Source organism: Nyctereutes procyonoides, unplaced genomic scaffold (genome assembly GCF_905146905.1).
Source record: "Nyctereutes procyonoides isolate TBG_1078 unplaced genomic scaffold, NYPRO_anot_genome, whole genome shotgun sequence".
Lineage (NCBI taxonomy): Eukaryota > Metazoa > Chordata > Mammalia > Carnivora > Canidae > Nyctereutes > Nyctereutes procyonoides.
This window is the reverse complement of record NW_026575020.1, coordinates 61,085,122-61,104,687: the sequence shown is the minus strand read 5'-3', so window position 1 is coordinate 61,104,687 and position 19,566 is coordinate 61,085,122. Positions and strand designations below refer to the sequence as shown.

At 47.5% G+C, this 19,566-nt stretch overlaps 1 pseudogene; it reads right to left on the bottom strand.

Annotated features, from left to right (window-relative positions):
* Positions 1-15,000, bottom strand: part of LOC129504646 (protein LYRIC-like) — a 40,720-nt pseudogene extending 25,720 nt beyond the window's left edge.
* Between the last annotated feature and the right edge of the window lie 4,566 nt (positions 15,001-19,566).

Here is a 19,566-nt window from a genome sequence, read left to right as displayed (position 1 = left end):
TTCGACCTCCCCCGGTCCCCACGCCCGCCGCCCTCCCCTCCTCCCTCCCCTCCCCTCCCCTCCCCTCCCCTCCCCTCCCCTCCCCTGTCCCCCCCCTCCCCCCGGGGCCCCCCGGGGTCCCTTTGTCAGAGTGATCTCTACTCCCAACGTAGGGCTCGCACTCACGACCTGGAGGTCAAGAGTCCTGCTCTCTACTGACCGAGCGTGCCAGGGGCCCCTGGAATCGCATCCTAAGACTCAGATAGGATCAGACAGCCTGGAGACACTCAGATCCACTTCTCGGGAGCCCAGCCGAGCCCCTCGGAAACCCTGAGCCTGACACCTTCCTTCCAGAGGTCGCCACGGCCTCACTGGGCGAGTCAAGAGTGCCACCTCCTGGCGGACGAAACCGAGAGTCGGCTGCTTAACCCCAGCGAGTCTCCCAGGTTGCCCCTACAAGGTGCTTGGAAATGCTGAGGCTCAACGACACCGGAACCACAACAACCGGAAGAACAGAAAAGAAGAGCAAAAGAAATGCTGAAGTTCTTCCTTCTGGCCTTGCCTTTACGGGGCGTGTGCCGTCTGCGACCACGCCTGTCTCCGCGGACAGGAAGAAAAGAGTCCAGATGACTGAACCGGGGTTCTGCACTCTGCGGACCACAGGAACCCCCTCCAGCCTGACCCAGGAACTCCCTTACTCTGAGCCAGGGACAGGGGGTCTTGTTTTGTGTTTCGGTTGTGGTCCAAAAGACAGGCGTCACCTACGGTGGAACCTTGTAACCCTTTCTAAGCCTAGAGTCGCTCAGCGGCATTACATACGTTCACACATCCTCCTCCTCGCCAAGTTATCTTTCCATTCCATTTTTTTTTTTTACTCTCTTTTTTAAAATTTTTTAAATTTTATTTATCTATTTATCTATTTATTCATTCGTTTATTATTCATTCATTTATTTATTATTTTTAAGGATTTTTTTTTTATTGAGAGAGAGAGAGAGAGAGAGAGAGAGAGAGAGAGAGAGAGAGAGAGAGAGAGAGAGAGAGAGAGAGGCAGAGACACAGACAGAGGGAGAAGCAGGCTCCATGCAGGGAGCCCGATGTGGGACTGGATCCCAGGTCTCCAGGATCACACCCCAGGCTGCAGGCGGCGCCAAACCGCTGCGCCACCGGGGCTGCCCTCCATTTTTTTACTCTTAAGTTTAATTTCTTAAACTGTATTGATCGGCACCCGATCTCTGCCTCTCTCTCTCTCTCTCTCTCTCTCTCCCTCTCTCTCCCTCCCTCCCTCCCTCCCTCCCTCCCTCTCTCTCTCTCTCTCTGTCTCTCAAATAAATAAATAAATAAATAAATAAATAAATAAATAAATAAATAAAATCTTTAAAAAATAAATGAATAAATAAACTGTATTTATTCACGGGAGACACACAGAGAGAGGCCGGGACGCAGGCAGAGGGAGAAGCAGGCTCCACGCGGGGAGCCCGGTGCGGTGCTGGATCCCCAAAACGCCGTGATGACGCCCGGAGCCGAGTCGAAGGCAGACGCTCAAACGCGGGTATGCCACCCGGGCACACCTCGTCCGCACCTCTTCCTTCCCACCGCCACCCACGGTCTTGCCCGTTCCTTCGTCGGGTTCCCACACACACAGGACCTCGAGCTCCAGGTCTATCCCTAGACACACCCTAGGATCCCCAACTAGGGAATAGGTTCAGATGGGACCGATGCTCGTGTGACCCTGATCCTGTTTGAGGACTGTCCTCGGTTGCTGTAGCGGTGGCGGCGAGACAAAGGGTCTCTCTCCACACACCGCACAGGGCGTCGCGTCACGTCGTGGGGAGATGACGCGGGAAGGACGGGTTTCGGTTGGCGGACATTTCTACATCCCATCTGGGAACGGCTCCCACCCTCCCGTGGCCCGGATCTGTAGGAGTGAGGGCAGCAGGAAGCCTCCCATGGATGACATTTGCAAGTGCGCCCTTGCCTGGGGCCGGAGCCGGGGCCGGAACCGGAACCGGGACCGGACATGGAACAGGTGCAGCCTGGGTGGTTCGGAAGGCAGGCGCCTGCAGGACCGGCGGCCAGCGTGTGAGGGTGGGCGCGTGGGCGGGTGGGGGGCATGCCCCGAGTGGGGCAGATGTCCCCATCCCAAGGAGGCGGAGGAGGAAAGCCACCCCAAGGCCCCTCTTTGGCGCCCGTCCCGTGTCAGGAAACGCTACTGACCCGGGTGGATCCGGACCAGGCTGCGTCCCAGCTGCCCTGGGATCCCACATTCCTCACACCTGGACTCACCGGTGTGGGTGTGGCGCCTGCCTTTCCGGCTCTGCCTGCCTGCCTGCCTGCCTGCCTGCCTGCCTATCTCTGCATCCAACTCGCAACTTTCAGTCGGTCCGTGAGGTTGGGGGCTTCGGCTCTCTGGGTCTTGCTAGAACCCAAACAGAGAAAGACAGACGTTTGCCATACGATAGATAGATACCACTTTCAAGTAAGCGTCTGTGAAATGATTAGGGAGGAAGGAAATTCTCAGCCTTGAACGTTTCTGGGCCCTGCTCCATTGGCTTTCACACTGACCCAGGGCCAAAGGGCTCACAGAAAACTCAGCACTAGTTGGGCTCTATCTCCGTGCCACTGAATGCACGTTGCCTGTCTGCCTCCCCTAAGAAGTCAAGCAACGGGGACGCCTGGGTAGCTCCGTGTTCAGCATCTGCCTTGGGGTCAGGTCATCATCCTGGGGTCCTGGGGCCCTGACTCCCACTTGGGGCTCCCCGCGGGGAGCCTGCTTCTCTCTGCATCTGTCAATGCCTGTCTCTGTGTGTCTCTCATGGATAAATAAAGAACATCTCTAAAACAGGAAAGAATGAATGATTAATTAAAAGGACTGACTGACTGAACTGATCAACTGACCGACTGACCGGCTGAATGAATGTATACATAAGCAAGCCAGGAAGCAAGCAAGCAAGCAAGCAAGCAAGCAAATAAATGAACAAATGAAATCGATGAAGGGGTGCGTGGCTGCTGGCTGGCACTGTCGGTGGAGTGTGGGACTCCATATTTCTCGGTTGCGAGGATGAGCCCTAACCTGGGTGTAAACATCACATACACCTAAAATCTTTTGAAAATAAAAAAAAAAAAATAAAAAAAAAAACAAAAAGAAAAAGAAAAAGAAAAAGAAAAAGAAAAAGAAAAAGAAAAAGGTGGGCAGCCCGGGTGGCTCGGCGGTTGAGCGCCGCCTTCAGCCCGGGGCCTGATCCTGGAGGCCCGGCATCAGAGTCCCACGTCCGGCTCCCAGCATGGAGCCTGCTTCTCCCTCTGCCTGTGTGTCCGACTCTCTCACTCACTGTGTCTCAGGAGAAAATAAACAGAATCTTTACAAAAAGGAAAAAAAAAAAGTTGTTTTGTTTCGTTTTGTTTTGTTTTGTTTCGATTGGATCGATCGATCCGCTAAAAGGCAACCTGCCAAAACTGACGATGAGAAAACGGAAGAAAACCTTCCTGGTTCCCATAGAGTTCAAGCCCTACAGCCTTGCCCGTACCAAGATCAGAGAGTAAACTGTCCACTCTCTACGGCGCCCCTCCTCCCGAGGACGCCCCAGCTCCTTATGGAGCATGCACACGCACGTGCACGCGCACGCAGAAAAGCGGGGCGAACCGAACCAGACCCTAGAGAACCCTGCAGTGAAGGTTGAGCACACGACCCACCCCCCCCCCAACACACACACACACACACACACACCCCGCTAGCCACAGGAAACTCTGGCAGGCTACCCCTGGGCTGCTTAGGGGGCCTATACTTACTTGCAAGTGCTCACTGACCTGGGACACGTGGAAGGGGAACCTGAGGCTCAGATGGCCCGATGGGTGAATGGGGTGCTTTGCTCATGCTTGAATGCTATGCTCTCCACGATTAGAGAAAGCTGGCAATGAGGCCAGCCCAGGGACCAGAACCTAACCTAGGAATCCCTCTGGTTCCATCAGTAATGTCCCGACTGTTGGTGAGGAACCAGTGCTCAGCTCGCTCGGGGAGACAGAGGCTCTGGTCTTCTTCGGGTTGGGTTGTTGCTGCGGCTTTGGGTATCTTTGCAGGAAACCGGCCTCTTCTCTTTCGAAATGGAAACCAAAGGATGGATGGGGTCCGGACGCGGTCACGCTCGCTGCCCACTGGAGTTGTTGTCACCCAGCCAGGGGGGAGATCGGAACATCGGGTCTTTCGTGACCTCTCCACAGATAGGAGTGAGACCAAGGCTATATACTTTGTTGGCATCTCGTCTGTGTCTACGTGTCCCTATGGGTTCTACGAGGGAGAGGTTTCCTCTACCTCCGGATGCCATATATATATATATATATATATATATATATATATTTTTTTTTTTTTTAATTTATTATTTATGATAGTCACAGAGAGAGAGAGAGAGAGAGAGAGACAGAGAGACAGAGAGACAGAGAGGCAGAGACACAGGCAGAGGGAGAAGCAGGCTCCACGCACTGGGAGCCCGACATGGGATTTGATCCCGGGTCTCCAGGATCACGCCCTGGGCCAAAGGCAGGCACCAAACCGCTGAGCCACCTAGGGATCCCTCTCTGGATGCTATATTGCTAACATCCCTTGGTAAAGGAACTGTAGCTTAGGAGTTCAAAGGCCAGCGCGGGTAAAAATCGGGAACAGGACAGCTCGGAGAGATAAGGACGAGTGCCAATATTTCACAAGTTCCCACGATCTGGGATGAAGTTCTGTTCCTTTGTTCGTTCGTTCGTTCGTTCGTTCGTTCGTTCGTTCGTTCCTTCGGGACCCCTGGTTTATCAGCGGTTAAAGCCTCTGCCTTCATCTCAGGGCCGGATCATGCGGGTCCGGGATCCTTTCCTGCATCTGTCTCCTTGCGGGGACCTGCTTCTGCCCATGTCTCTGTCTCTGTCTCTCTCTCTCACACAGGAATAAAGAAACAAAATAGTTTAAAAAAGGAAAGATGCTGGGTCTCGCACTCTCTCCCTCCCCCCCCTCCTCCTCCCCCTTCCCCCCTTCACACAGTGCTCTTCTCTCTGAAAGGAAGTTAATATATTACAATTTTGCAAAAGCCTGCCAATGGAATGGAGACTACTGGAGAACGATAAGGAAAACAACTCCGTGTGTGACAAGTAGGAGACGTGTAGGAAACGTACAAGGCGTGAGAATACATGTTTTGGTGAGGGAAAAGAAAATAATTCTGTCCTGAAATGAGCCTGGCTATTTTTTTCTTTTTAAAGATTTTATTTACTTATTCAGAAGGAAGGGAGGGAGGGAGGGAGGGAGGGAGGGAGGGAGGGAGGGAGGGAGGGAGGGAGGGGGAAAAGAAGGCTCCATGCAAGGAGCCGGATATGGTATGGGACCCGATCCCGGGAGTCAAAAAAGCCAGATGCTCAAAGGAAAATTATTATGTGGGCTATCCTCTATAGAAACTCTGGCTATGTCCTACATTTATTTACTAACTTATTTTTTAAAAGATTTTATTTATTTGACAGAGAGGGGAGAGCACAAGCAGGGAGGGGGCGGGGGGAGCAGCAGGTAGAGGGAGAGGGAGATGCAGGCTCCCTGCTCAGCAAGGAGCCGCACATGGGCCGATTGCAAAACCGTGAAATCATGACCTGAGCTGAAGGCAGACACTCAAAGGATTGAGACACCCAGGTGCCCCTATCTCCTACATTTAGAGGAATAAAAACAACTAGCTGCATGTTGTAAGTAAGGAGTAAGATTTCCGTAATTTGTAATGTAATGGTGATAGTGTTTCAAAGAGAAACCCATGCAATACTTCTAGTAATCTAGTATGTATGAAATTAAAATAGCTTTGCTTTCATCCATATTATAAAATAAAAATTTTCCTAATAGGAGAGACCATGAAAAAAGAAGGAAAATGTAGGAGTGACATCAACAAAGCTCCTGTCAGAAGCCAAACAAGCAGAAGATACTAAGAGAAACAGAGCAAACTCAGAGTGGATGATACTTCACTCGTGATGCACACGGTTGTTCTAATTGAACTAAACTTATAACTTGCTAATAAATTCCAGTTATTCAAAAGACATTCTGTGAGAAACACTGTTGTATCCTTTTCCATTTCGCCTTAATATAAACCAAAATGTATCTTATTTTATTTTTAGTAACTTTTGGTTTTATATCTTTGGTTATGATTTTTTTAGAGCAACAGTTTTTATTACAGTAGGATATAGAAGATCTTTAAAACATTCTGTGACTTTTCCAATGCTTTGCAAGTAAACCTGCTATCTCCTATTATGTCTTTTATTTCTACATATTCTTAGTATCTGCATATTAGCCTTTCACATTTCAGCAGTAGGTGCTTAATGAATGACGTCTGTTGTTCTGATACCCTACCTGTGCAGGAGAGTTATCTTCACTTTGCTTCTTCTTTTTCTTTCTTTTCTTTTTAGATTTTCCAGTTGGAAGAGCTCCCCCTCCCTTTTCTTTATCATCATCTGAAACCTGATGTTAAAAGCAAAATATTAAAGTGAACCAATTGGTTAAGTTTTCATTATTCAGGAATTATGGAATAATTTCATTCATTAGGCTCGGTCTTTATCTCCTAAATGCTAAGAATTAGTAATGAGTAATGAAATGTATCTAAAATTACACATTAAAAAAGAACAAGTACATGGAACTTCCTTCTCCTAATTCTATGACAGACCTTCTTCTTCTTCTTTTTTTTTAAAGATTTTATTTATTTACTCATGAGAGACACAGAGAGAGAGGCAAAGGCAGAGGCAGAAGCAGGCTCCACGCAGGGAGCGCAACGCGGGACTCAATCCCGGGACTCTGGGATCACGCCCCGAGCCCAAGGCAGACGCCTAACCTCTGAGCTACCCAGGCGTCCCTCTTTTTTTTTACATCTTTCATCCCCTCCACGATAAATTACTAGAGCTGTGCAAACCTTGGTTTTTAAAAACTCACTGGTTAGGTCATTCTGTTTTATTTCATAGTTTAAATGCAGAACTATTTGCAGTAAAACAGAATCCTACTCTGTTAAGAGAATGACAAGCTACTGCGTGGGAGAAAATATTTGCAAACCATATATTCAACAAAGGACTTATATATCTAAGACTATATAAAGAACACTCAAAATTCAATAGTAAACAATCCAATTAGAAAATGTGCAAAAGATATGAACAGACATTTCACAGAAGAGGACAGATGGCAAAGCACATGCAGAGATAGATGTTCAATATCATTCATCATTAGGGAAATGCAAATTAAAATCTCAATGAGTTCACTAGACACTTATCCGCAGCTAAAATAAAAAATAGTGACAAGCAAGAGCTGGCAAGGATTCAGAGAAATACGATCATTCATTAACTGTAAGTGGGAATGGGAAGCGATACAGCCACTCTGAAAAATAGTTTGACAGTTTCTTAATATGCTAAATATGTAACTATTATTTATTTATTTATTTATTTACGATAGTCATACAGAGAGAGAGAGAGAGAGAGAGGCAGAGACACAGGCAGAGGGAGAAGCAGGCTTCATGCACCGGGAGCCCGACGTGGGACTCGACCCCGGGTCTCCAGGATCGCGCCCTGGGCCAAAGGCAGGCGCCAAATCACTGCGCCACCCAGGGATCCCTACCAAATTATTTTTAAATTCAACTCCAATTTTAAACTCTGAATAACTGAGAACAATCTTACAAATATGGCCTATAATTCAAATTTGCGAAATCCTGGTTGTATACCCTAAGATATTTCCTTTAGTGTAAAGATCCCTCTTGCCTTCTAAGCATCTAGCCAAAGACTCAACTCTTCAGGGATTCCAAACTATCTACCTGTTGACTGCATCACTGACGTTCAGAGCTACTTTCACAGGATAGACCTGACACTCCACATCTGTCACCTGGCCAAATTATGCTAAGGGGATTTCTGAAGAATTCAAAACAGTATTAATTTTCAAGATTTTACCTCTGATGGGTACTGAGATAAGGGCTACACATGATACAGCAGATACACAGCCATGTACTTTCCTGGATCCTGTTGGATGCTCTCTGGTATAATAGCAAGCAAACTTTAAAAGTGGTCAAATAACCCCAATTCCTCACTTAGAGCTCTTGATTTTGCCTGAATAATAATATTAATTTAAAAATATTTTCAAAGCTTTCATGACCTTGAGAAGTAGTACATTAATCAGGAATGCCCAAGTCTAAGAGAAATCCAGATGTTCAGAGGGCTTACTGCTTGCTGCTCTCGGTATCTGAGATAAGCAGAACTATTAAAGGTCTTCTCTACTAGGCCACTGTCTGGATAAAATGACAAGATGAAAAAGTCCTGTCATATAACCAAAGAAGCCAAAATGCTGGAGCTTTGGTAAAAGTCTTCACAATTTTCAGCACAAATTTCTGATTCTAAAAGTAAATTTTAAAAGAAATAAAGAGAGCTTTAAATCACTGGGAAAACTGGATTTGTTCTATGAATGAAACATCCTTGAACATGCTATGGAAACCACAGTGGAAATAACAGCCGAGTCAGTAGAGTAAAAAATAGGATGCTGTTTATTTAGCCTTTGAAACTCCTTTGCTCTGTGACTTTGAGTAAGTTACTTAATCTTTATGAATCTCAGGATTCCTTTTCTGTAAAATTGGGAATATTTGTTTTAACTATGACTTACGATTTTTTAACCGAATGATTATTCTTTTATTACTTAAAACTAAGAGGGCTAAGTCCAAACTCCAAACATTAGGAACTGTCAAATTCCTAATCATAAAGATATGAAACTACAATAAACCTTGTGTTTAAATTTAAAAAAATAATTGTCAAATTTTCCCTCGAATAATCCTACAAGTCACCATAAAAAAGAATGTTGATCACTTTAAAGTGTATTATGACTTATTTCCGGAAGTTCAACACACTCAAAACAGCCAGCTTGTCCTGACATTGGAGTAAGTGGCCGGTTTTCAGCTGGGAAACATAGGGGATACTTGGCATATTTTCAGAAGCCATGCTACATGAAAAATATATTTCCACTCATAAAAAAACAAAACAAAAAAACTAAGAGGGCTAGTGATTTAAAGGTAAAAAGAAAATCCTGTATGTAGGTGGCAAGTGATATAATTTACACCTTTACTAATACCTGAAATAATATAGCAAAACTAATACCTAAGATATAATTCTTTAGGAATATCTTAAAAAATAAATTTATTTAATGAAATAAATTATCCAATTAAACTGTGAGATATCATTATAGTACTTCATTCAGAATTTAGTCCAACAGAAAGTTATCAAAGGCTCTTACATGCCAGGCACTGTTTTGCAACTGCATAGCAAGGTGAGCAAGGCTTTTCCCTAGTGGAAGCAAAAGACCTCAAAAAAATTAATGGGCAAGTACACAGTTTACAAACTGTGATAATTACCAAAAAACAAAAACAAAAAAAAAACAAAAAACAAAAAACAAAAAACCCACATATAAAAGGTTGAGACAAAATAAAAGAGGATGCCTATTTCAAATAGGGTGATCAGAAAATGATTTCCTAGGATGGTGAGAGTTTTAAGGTGCGATCTATAGGCTGATGAGAACAGCGGTGGGGGGGGGCGGGAATTATTCCAGAAGTGTTAATAATAGTTCATGTAAAGGCACTGGGTTGTGAAAGAGTCTGCAGAACTGAAAAAAAAAAGATCACCATTGCTGGAGGTTATAATGAGAGGAAATTAACTTAAAATCAGCTTAGAAAGAAAACCAGGTGCTGAGCCACTTAGGAAAGAAGTTTAGATTTTAAATGCAAAAGCTACTGAAGTGTTTATTTTAGATCAGTGTTGGCTTTAGGACTGGAGGCAGCCTTGCAGAAGCTACTGCTATATAAGTGAGCTAAGGTGCCAGACAAAAGAATGAGAGTTGTCAGACTGAATATACACATCTTGGAAATAAAATGGATGGTATTTGCTCACAGATTAGACATGAGGTAGGGAAGATATAAAGAGGTGAGGAAAAGGGAAGAATCAAGAATGATTCTTAGATTTCTGGCTTGAATAACTCGGTGGCACTCTTTTACCATTTACAGAAATGAGGAGGAAGACAAGGAGAGAAAGCAGGGAATCGTATCGTGAATGGTTTTGCAGATATTAAAATTTGAGGCAAATGTCAGATTTCCAAGTGGAGAACTTAAGTATACACACCTACATATGAGGAGATGAAAGGAATGGTCCAATTATAGATAAATACAAAGTTGATGCCCATTATTCAGAGATTCCCCATTGGCAAGTTCACCTACTAAGATTAATTTCTAATCTCAAAATCAATACTCAAGTTGCTTTCCTGATCACTCAGGGGCATGCACAGAGCTAGGAAAAAAAATGTGGAATTGTCCTACAGGTACATTCCTAGACAATGCTCTGTCTTCTTGTTTTAGATATCGTAACAGAACATAAAATAAACATACAAAACATGGAAACTAACTATACCTAGGGAAGGCTTTATGGTAGAGATAGTTGGGCCTTGAAGGATAAGTAGAACTTGTAGAAAAATACAGAAAGACAGACTTTCTAATGGAACAAAATAGTGTGAATGAAGAGATACTGTAGTCTAGCTAATGAGAATGCATTTGGGATAATGGTTAGGAGATAAATCTAAGATGGGGTTCCATCATGGCCATGTCATAGACTGGATTTTACTCAACATATGATGGGGAAACTACTGACAAGATATGAACATGAAAGTCATGATCAGAACTGGGCTTTAAAAGATTTAACTGGCAGGAGTTGGTAGAAAGGAATGGCAACAAAGAGACTAGAAGCAGGGGATCCCTGGGTGGCGCAGCGGTTTGGCGCCTGCCTTTGGCCCGGGGCGCGACCCTGGAGACCCGGGATCGAGTCCCACGTCGGGCTTCCGGTGCCTGGAGCCTGCTTCTCCCTCTGCCTGTGTCTCTGCCCCTCTCTCTCTGTGTGTGACTATCATAAACAAATAAAAAAAAGTTTAAAAAAAAAGAGACTAGAAGCAGGAAAACCAGTCAGGATGCTGTTAGTATAGTCTAAGCAAAAGACAAGAAAGTCCAAAGGTAGGGCAGTAGCAATGAAACTGGAATAGAAGTAATAACTACAAAAGACACCACCCACTATCAAAATGATTTATTGGCTGTAGAATGGCTGGACTTCACAGGATTTTAGCCAGAAGAGGCAAAGACAGCCACCGTCCACCGTAAAAATAAAACGGTGGCTCATATGGCTACTTACCAGGCATGAAGAATGGGAACGGTAGGACATCTGACTACTTTACTGAATGCCAGTTACGATGCAAGGTTACACAGAACAAACGAGACAAAACACTATTCAGCAAGCTCATAGCTATCGACAACTGCACTATGGCTAATTCTGATGAGAAGTCTTATGCTAATATAAAAATAAGTTTTTCACTAAGATGAATTTTCGTCAAAGTTGATCCTGAGTTAAAGGCTTCCAGCTAAAATTCAGAGCAATTGTTCAAGACCAGTTATCTGAGATTTTACATATACCTAAATTAAGTCAAGTTAAAAATACTTACTGAGTGCCCATTTAATATTCACATTGTACTAGGTGTCACTGGAAATAACTATCAGTAATTTCCAAAAATGCCAAGAAATAAGCCCAGCAAAAAGTGCCACCTCCGTCACTTTCAATAGGGAAACAACCTGCAATTCATACCCTAAAAGACCTATGCCAGGATACTCTTAGGGTATAAAAACCAAAATGACATAAAAAAAAGTGCTTATGGGTAGATTTTAAAGAACTAAATACCAGCCACTCTACAGGTAAAAATAAGCCACTAGAAACAAATTTTAAAACCTTGAGTTGCAAAATTTGGACTGACTTAAGAGAGAACTAAAAATAATGGGATTAAAAGATGAAAATAAAATGTTTACGTAAATATGTAATATCCTTTCACAAAACTAGTAGTTTAGCTGGCTCAGAGTAAGGTAGATCCTAAAATGTGTATCAGAATGATGTGGTAATGAGGAGATGGAGTCTAAGATTAAACATGACTCAACTTAGAAAGCTCTCCTATACTAAGAATATTATGGTCCGACACCAGTGAATGATTTTTAAACTAATAGCAAGGATTTACCAAGGGAGTTCATTCAAAATGCAGGTTCCCTGGACTCAGTCCCAGAGCTTCTGAATTTTAAAGATCTATTCTGGTGCTCAGGAATCTAAGTTTTAACAAGCATTCAAAGTAACTCTATCCCAAGTAGTTGGAGGTAACATTTTGAGGAATTCTGCAGTATTTTAACGCAATTAAGATCCCCAATTTATAGGGGATCCCTGGGTGGCGCAGCGGTTTGGCGCCTGCCTTTGGCCCAGGGCGCGATCCTGGAGACCCGGGATCGAGTCCCACGTCGGGCTCCCGGTGCATGGAGCCTGCTTCTCCCTCTGCCTGTGTCTCTGCCTCTCTCTCTCTCTGTGACTATCATAAATAAATTTAAAAAAAATTAAAGATCCCCAATTTATAAAGCTAACCACCAGAGCAAGGTTAAATGCCTTACTTAACTCTGGTTCTCCATTCCTGCCAGGCTGACAGAATTAAGTCTTCCTCTACTTCCTTTTCTGCCACTTGAGCCTCTTTCACGACCTTGCTCCCACCCACTCTCAAAGCCAGATTGTGTGATAAGGTCATACACAGCCTCCTGGGCCCACACCGGGTTTGCACTGTCAACTTTTTGTTTTTTAGTGTTATCTTTTTCCACAACTGGAATAAAAAGCTCCCTGGGGAGCAAATGAGCTTTTACTTTTGTAACCCCTTCACGATGAGACATACAAATACTGACTGCATTCCTTTTTACTGCCTTTAGTTCTCAAGCAGTGTGCTTTTCTCCAAGTAAATACTCAGCACTCGCAGTACAAAGCATCCGAGCAGGACACAAATGGTTGCTTTCGCTTCTCAGTCCCATAGGCAGGACTGTTCTGTGGGTCACGCCTTGTGATGAAATGTGAAGCTAATCCGACGGGTCACAAATATTAAAGAAAAACAGAAAGGTCTGATATGTGGGGTGGAGGGCAGGTACTGTAGTGTGAAACGTGTTTCTTACTTTAAGTCGCCGTCAAAAAAGTCTGAAAGCTAGAATTTTGTTAATGTTGGCAGACTTCTCCAACACCTCTGCAGCGTGGGAGAGGCAGAGTATTTTCTCACTCAGCACGAAACCATCTGCTTAGTGGTCTCACTCTCCATTCCCTGAAGCTCGAGGTTAGATTTATTCATTCATTCACTGCCCCACTCCTTAACTAAAGTGAAAAAGAGAAGCAGCGAGTCCTAAGTCTGACGAGTATTGTTCACAGTGCAAGTTTTCACAGGCGTCTGTTCCTTCTGCAGAGGGTCGTCTGAGTGCTAGGAGGCGCTCCGGCTGGGCTCCTGGAGCACCTGTCTCTCCGCTCAGGTCCATCTGAAATTCTAGACCCCCCCCCAAACAGGGCTCGGAAATTTTCACAACCTGCTCCACCCACGCAGCGTCTGGCCTTACTAATGCATGTAGTTTTTCCAAGATCACCTTCTTTGCTTACTCTGGGGCCAAGTTCTCTTCGTCGACCACGGCGTCACTTTCCGGTAACCTCAATGAATTCAACCATATCACGTTCCACGTCGTTCCATTTCCTCTCCTAATCAAGGTAGAATTCATGCTGGTAAGGCTGTACTGTCTTGCAGCTCTTGCAAGCATCTTACAGCCTCGTAACCAGCAGGCAGAGCGTCACCGCTTATGCGGGCCTCACGGTGCCGGACCGTGACCTGCCCCTTCCTCAGCCCCGACTGCAGTCTTGGTCGCAGCGTCGACAACACACTCACTGCTTCAGCTTGAACTCCAACCGCACTTTTCCCAGAGCCTCTGCTCAGTCCCTTCAGCGCAATCGGTCCCCCCGACCCAGGCCTCCTCACCAGCCCTCGCGGTCCGCGCCGTGCGCCGTGCGCCCCGTGCGCCCCGTGCGCCCCGTGCACCCCGTGCGCGCGGAGCGTTGTTCCCGAGGTCTCCGGGGCTGGCTCCACCTGCTGCGCGCGCGCCTCTCGCCGCCGACACACACCGGCGCGTCCCACGCAGCACGGCCGGGGTCACGCTTACTTCGCCGGGCTGCGGGGTAGAGAGCTCACTGCGGCGCGCACAGAAGTAGGCGGCGGCGGCTTGCAGCTGCGGCGGCCTCCGACTCCGCTCAGCGCACCGCTGCGGGAGACGCCCCGGGCCGGCGGCGGGCGCGGCAGGAAGGACGGCGCGGCAGGACGGACGGCGCGGCCCGGCGGTGCCCGACCCCGGGGCCGCACCGTTCTGCTCCGTCATCCCCGCCGCGCCCGCCTCCCCCTCCGGGCCCGGCCGCGATCGCGAGGGCGCGAGTCGGCCCGGGGAGCCGCGGGTGCCTCCGGGCAGCCCCCCGCCCCGCGGCCCGCAACGCCGCTGCCGGCCGGCCCCGCGCCGCCCCACCGCGGCTCACCTTGGGCTTGTCGGGCGCGTTCTTGCGGCTCCGCTTCTTCGGCTCGTCGCCGCGCAGGCTCCTCGGCAGGCCCGCGTCGTCGGGGCCCGGGCCCGGGGCCGCCTCCTCCCGCCGGCGGGGCGGGCTCCTCCGCTTCCTGCGGGCGCCGGCGCACGCCGCGGCCCAGCCGTAGCAGAGCAGCAGCGGCAGCAGCAGCCCGAGCGCGGCGGCGCCCACCAGGGTCACCCAGCCCGGGTACCGCCGCGGCTCCAGCCCCAGGTCGAGGCCCAGCTCGCTGCGCAGGAAGCCCAGGCCGAGCGACAGCACCTCGCGCAGCCGGGCCGAGCCCTCCGCGGCGCGCCGCGCCAGCTCGTCCTGCCAGCCCTGCGCAGCCATGTTCCCCCGCTCCAGGGCGCGCGGACGCCGGGGCGGGGCCTCAGGCCCAGCGCCTCGCGGCCGCCCCTCGCGCCGGGGACGGGGCCGGGGCCGGGGCCGGGGCCGGGGCCGGGGGTCGGCAGCCGCCGCCGCCGCCGGGACAGGGGCTCGCAGCCGCGCCGCGTCCGCCTCGCTCGGCCGCCGGGGGCGCGGGGCGGCGGGACGGCGTGTCTCCAGCGGCGGCCGCTAAGCAGCGTCTCGGCGCCAGGGCCGGGCCCCGCGGGGACGGCCGCGGGTCACGTGGGCCCCGGGCGGGTCACGTGGGCGGGGCTCCTGCGGGGGGCGGAGTCCGGGCGCGGGGATCGCGGGGCGGGGCGGGGCCTGGAAGCGGGAGACGCGGCGCTCGGCGGGGGGCGGGGGCGGGGCTCCTGCGGGGGGCGGAGCCCGGGGCGCGGGGATCGCAGAGGGGGCGGGGCCTGGGAGGGGCTTCGCGCCGGAAGTCTCTGCGGGCCGCTGGGGCCTGGGCATGGGGAGACGTGGCGGGAGGCGGGGGCGGGGCCTCGGCCTCGGGGGCGGGGCTGCGGCCTCCGCTCTCCCTGGGAAGCGGTGCGGGGTGGGCTCCGCCGCCGCCCTGGGTCCCCTGGTGCCGGGGTCCCGGGGTCGCAGCACCGGTGCGTCGCTGGCCGGCCTCTGCCGGGACCCGGAGGCTGGGAAGCCCGGGGCGGCGCCGTCCTGCGGCTGCGGAGCCTCGGGGGACCCGGGGCGGCGGCTGCTCACGGGTCGGGCCGCTGCCTCCCCGCCGGTCGGGTTGAGCTTTCGTGCTGCTCTGCACGAGGAGTTTGCAAAAGCCTGTTATTATGACCGGTGTTGACCATCTCCGGGTGCTTAGGAAGAAGTGAAGTGCCTCTTTTTTTCATTTATTTTTAGCAGCATGTGAGTTTATTTATATCGGAGGTCAGTTGGCCCCCACCCTGCACAGCCCCAGCGCTCTCCCCAGTGCCCCCTGCGACGGGGTACAGAGGCGGGGTTGGCCGGGGTTGGCCGGGGTTGGCCGGGCTTGAGCAACAAACAGCGTGTAAGCAAGGGCCGTGAGTGGCCTGAACACTGATGACCCTCCAACAACTCAAGGGTCGGGGCACCGCCGCCTGGACAGCGGGTGGAATAGCCTGCTGATGCCTGGAGGCCTTCCCAAGAACAGGAGCCGTCACCTAACGCATGCTGTGTTGCATGCTGCAGAAAAAAATACGATTGAGGAGATCATAAGGGAAAGGCCCTTGCAGCACTGTACTTACTGATAGCAATCCATGTGCAAGTGGGCCCGGGCATCCCAGGCATTTCAAACTCATGTTCTTCAAGCGTCAATTGCACAGGCTCTCTCAACAGAAAAAGGGGGTAAGATATAATAAGCACCCAAGGCCAAAAAATGTATTAAAGAGTATTTTGACCTACTTTGCAACAGTGCTGTAATGCATGTTGTGATTAATGGGTGTGGGTGGAAGGGAGTTTTGTAAGTGATGAATAATAAAAATGAACCACTACTCTTGCTGAGCTTTATAGAGACTTATAATTAAAGACAGTGTAAATTGCAAGGCCAAAAACTTAGCAGATGACATTGGGATCTGCTTTAACTCTAAAAGGTTCCCAATTCCATTTGTATGCATGAAAATAAACAGTTTGTCTCCAGAGACAGGAAAGATGATGACTGTCCTAAGAAGTTCAGCTGCCCATTCTAGGTTTACACCTGTGGATCTGTGAACTAAGCTGTTATACAAATGGTAGTAGCAGGGCTTGCCTGTTCCTTTGACAGCCTAGCAAGTATTGGTTAATGTAAACTAATGTCACCTTTCCTTTTTTGCTGTGACTGTCCCTAAAAATACCTTTTTTTAAAAAGGTAAAAATATATTTAAAAACATATTTAGTAATACAAATATGTATTACTAAATACAAATTTAGTAATACATTTTTCACATATGATTTTGTAGTCATTCCTCCAAGTATTTATATTTTATTTTATTATCATTCTTTTTCTAAGATTTTATTTATTTATTCATGAGAGACACAGAGAGAGAGAGGGAGAGACACAGGCAGAGAGAGAGAAGCAGGCTCCACGCAGGGAGCCCAACATGGGACTCCATCCCGGGTCTCCAGGATCAGGCCCTGGGCTGAAGGTGGCACTAAACCGCTGAGCCACCCGGGCTGCCCATATATTTATATTTTAATAACAGAAATAAGGTCATACACTATTTACTGTTTTGCCCTTACTGTAGTCATGAACTTTCATGTCACTTGATAAAGCCCATCTATTCAGAATCCTAATTCCTCGGAAAATGAAGATAAATGTGGAATTTTTCTGAAACCTTTTACCTGAAACGTGGGTTGGAATTAAAGACTGCTTTTTCTAAGTGTCAAAGTGACTCATACAATGGAATGTCACTCAGAAATAAAAAGGAACGACTTATAAATACATGCAACAACACAGATGAATCTCAATGTAATTATACCAGGCAAAAAAAATATATATATATAATATGATTCCATTTATATAAAACCAGAAAATGCAAACTGTAGTGACAGCAAATCAAGGGTTACTCAGGGGAAGGGGTGGGAACGAGAAGTGGGAGGGAAGGATGACAAAGGGGGTACCAGGAAACCTCAGGGAGTCGGTGATGGTTTGACGGTTATACATGTATGTGAAAACTTATAAAATTGTGTACTTTAAATATTATAGTTTATGTTGCTGTACCTCAATAAAGCAGTTCAAAGAACTTTATAAAAAGTGACCTGCATGGCTCAGATCCTTATAACAGGGGATGTTCTATTCTTATTGAGAAGACTTCTAACTAAATTTTTGCCAATCTATTATTTTATTTTAAAGATTTTATTTATTTATTTGGGATAGCAAGAGAGCACCAGTGTGGACCCTGAGTGGGGAGCGCGAGGGGGAGCAGAGGGAGAAGCAGGCTCCCTGCTGAGCAGGGAGCATTATGTGCTACTCAATCTAAGGACCCTGGGATAATGACCCGAGCTTAAGGCAGACACTTAACCGACTGAGCCACCCAGGCACCCTCAATATATAATTCTGAAAAACAGAATTTTTTCTCAATTTTCTCAGTTTTTTCAGTTTTTTCTCAATTTTTTCTCAGTTTTCTCAATACTATATCCTTGATACTTCTTTGTTGACTAGGCTCCACACTGAGCATGGAGCCCAATACAGGCCTTGAACTCAAGACCCTGAGATGAAGACCTGCGCTGAGATTAAGAGCCACCCAGGCACCCCATCCTTGATGTTTATAAACAAAAGCACAATAAGTATTCACTTATTCTATCATCTGGCTCTACTGTAATTTAACATACTTTATTGTTGGATAGTTAGATTACAGGGTCTAGTGTATATTTTTGTTTTATGCTATTGATGGCAACTCTGGTATGAACATACTTATAACTAAATCTTTGTGACTATCCATAATTACTTCTTAAGCATAGCATCCTGGCAGTGTAATTGCCTGAGTCATAGCCCACAATATGTAATCTAACCCTTTTAATTAGGAAGTTTCAAGGGACTTGAAGAGGTTCTACTTAAAGTCTCTCATTTCATAGAAAAAGAGAAAGGAGGCTTTAAAAGGTTGTCATACCCTAGAGTTGGAGTGGCCAAGCTCAGATTTGAGCCCAGTCTTCCCATTGCCTTTGACCCTTTGGCTTCTCCTCTTTTTCAGTATACTGTGTGATGGGTTCTTGGGATTAGAATGTGTATTTGTCTGCTCAGGCTGCTATAAAGAAGTCCATAAACTAGGGACATAAAACAAAAGATTTATCTTCTTACGGTTCTGGAGGCTGGAAATCCAGGATCAAGGTTCCGTCGTGGTCAGTTTCTGGTAAGGACTCTCTTCCTGGCTTGCAGATGGTCACTTTCCTGCTGTGTCCCAAGAGGTGAATAAAAGGCCGGTGAGCTCTCTTGTGTCTCATAAAGATACTAATCCTATCAGATCAGAGCCCTACCCTATAACTTCATTTAACCTTAATTATTTCTTAAAAGGCCTTATCTCCAATTACAGTCACATTGGGGGTTAGGGCTTCAACATATGAATTTGAAGCAGGGACACAAACATTCAGTCTATAACAGGGCATGAAGCTTCCATTCAATAACTTATCTTTGAGGGCTGATGAAAGGATGATGTAGACTTGGGTCTTCAAAATGTAGACGGTTGCCATTATAAACTCCTGGCCCACAGGATTATATACCTAAGAGGGTGATTTTATGGTAAATCAGGAAACTACAGTTGAGTGTGCCAAGACTTTGGAACTATAGTTAGGAAAGGGTTATCCTCAGGATAAATTGGTCATAATTAGTAAATAGTGAAATTATCTACAGAAGTGTCCTAAACTGAGGGGCTGCCTGGATGGCTCAGTCAGTTGGGCATCTGCCTTCGACTCTGGTTGTGATCCCAGGGTCCTGGAATCCAGCCCCATATCAGGCCCCCTGCTCAGCAAGGAGTCTGCTTCTTCCTCTCCTGTCACTCCCCCTGCTTGTGCTCTTTCTCTCTGTCAAATGAATAAATAAAATCTTAAGGGAAAAAATTGTCCTAACCTGAAAGATGATTTATAAATCCATTGGTCAAAGGGCCAGGTTATATCAAAGTCTCTTTAAAAGATCAGAAGATATGCTAAGAACCTGTATGAAAGTACAAACTGATTGAGGCATGGATGCAGTGGCCAAGGGAAGCAGAGAAGACTGAACAAGATAACAAACATCAGAGGTTCACCCAGTGAGATGCCATACCACAATAAACGTAGCAAAGGAAATTTACATTCTGATAACATGTATCATGTAAAGTTTAAAAAACA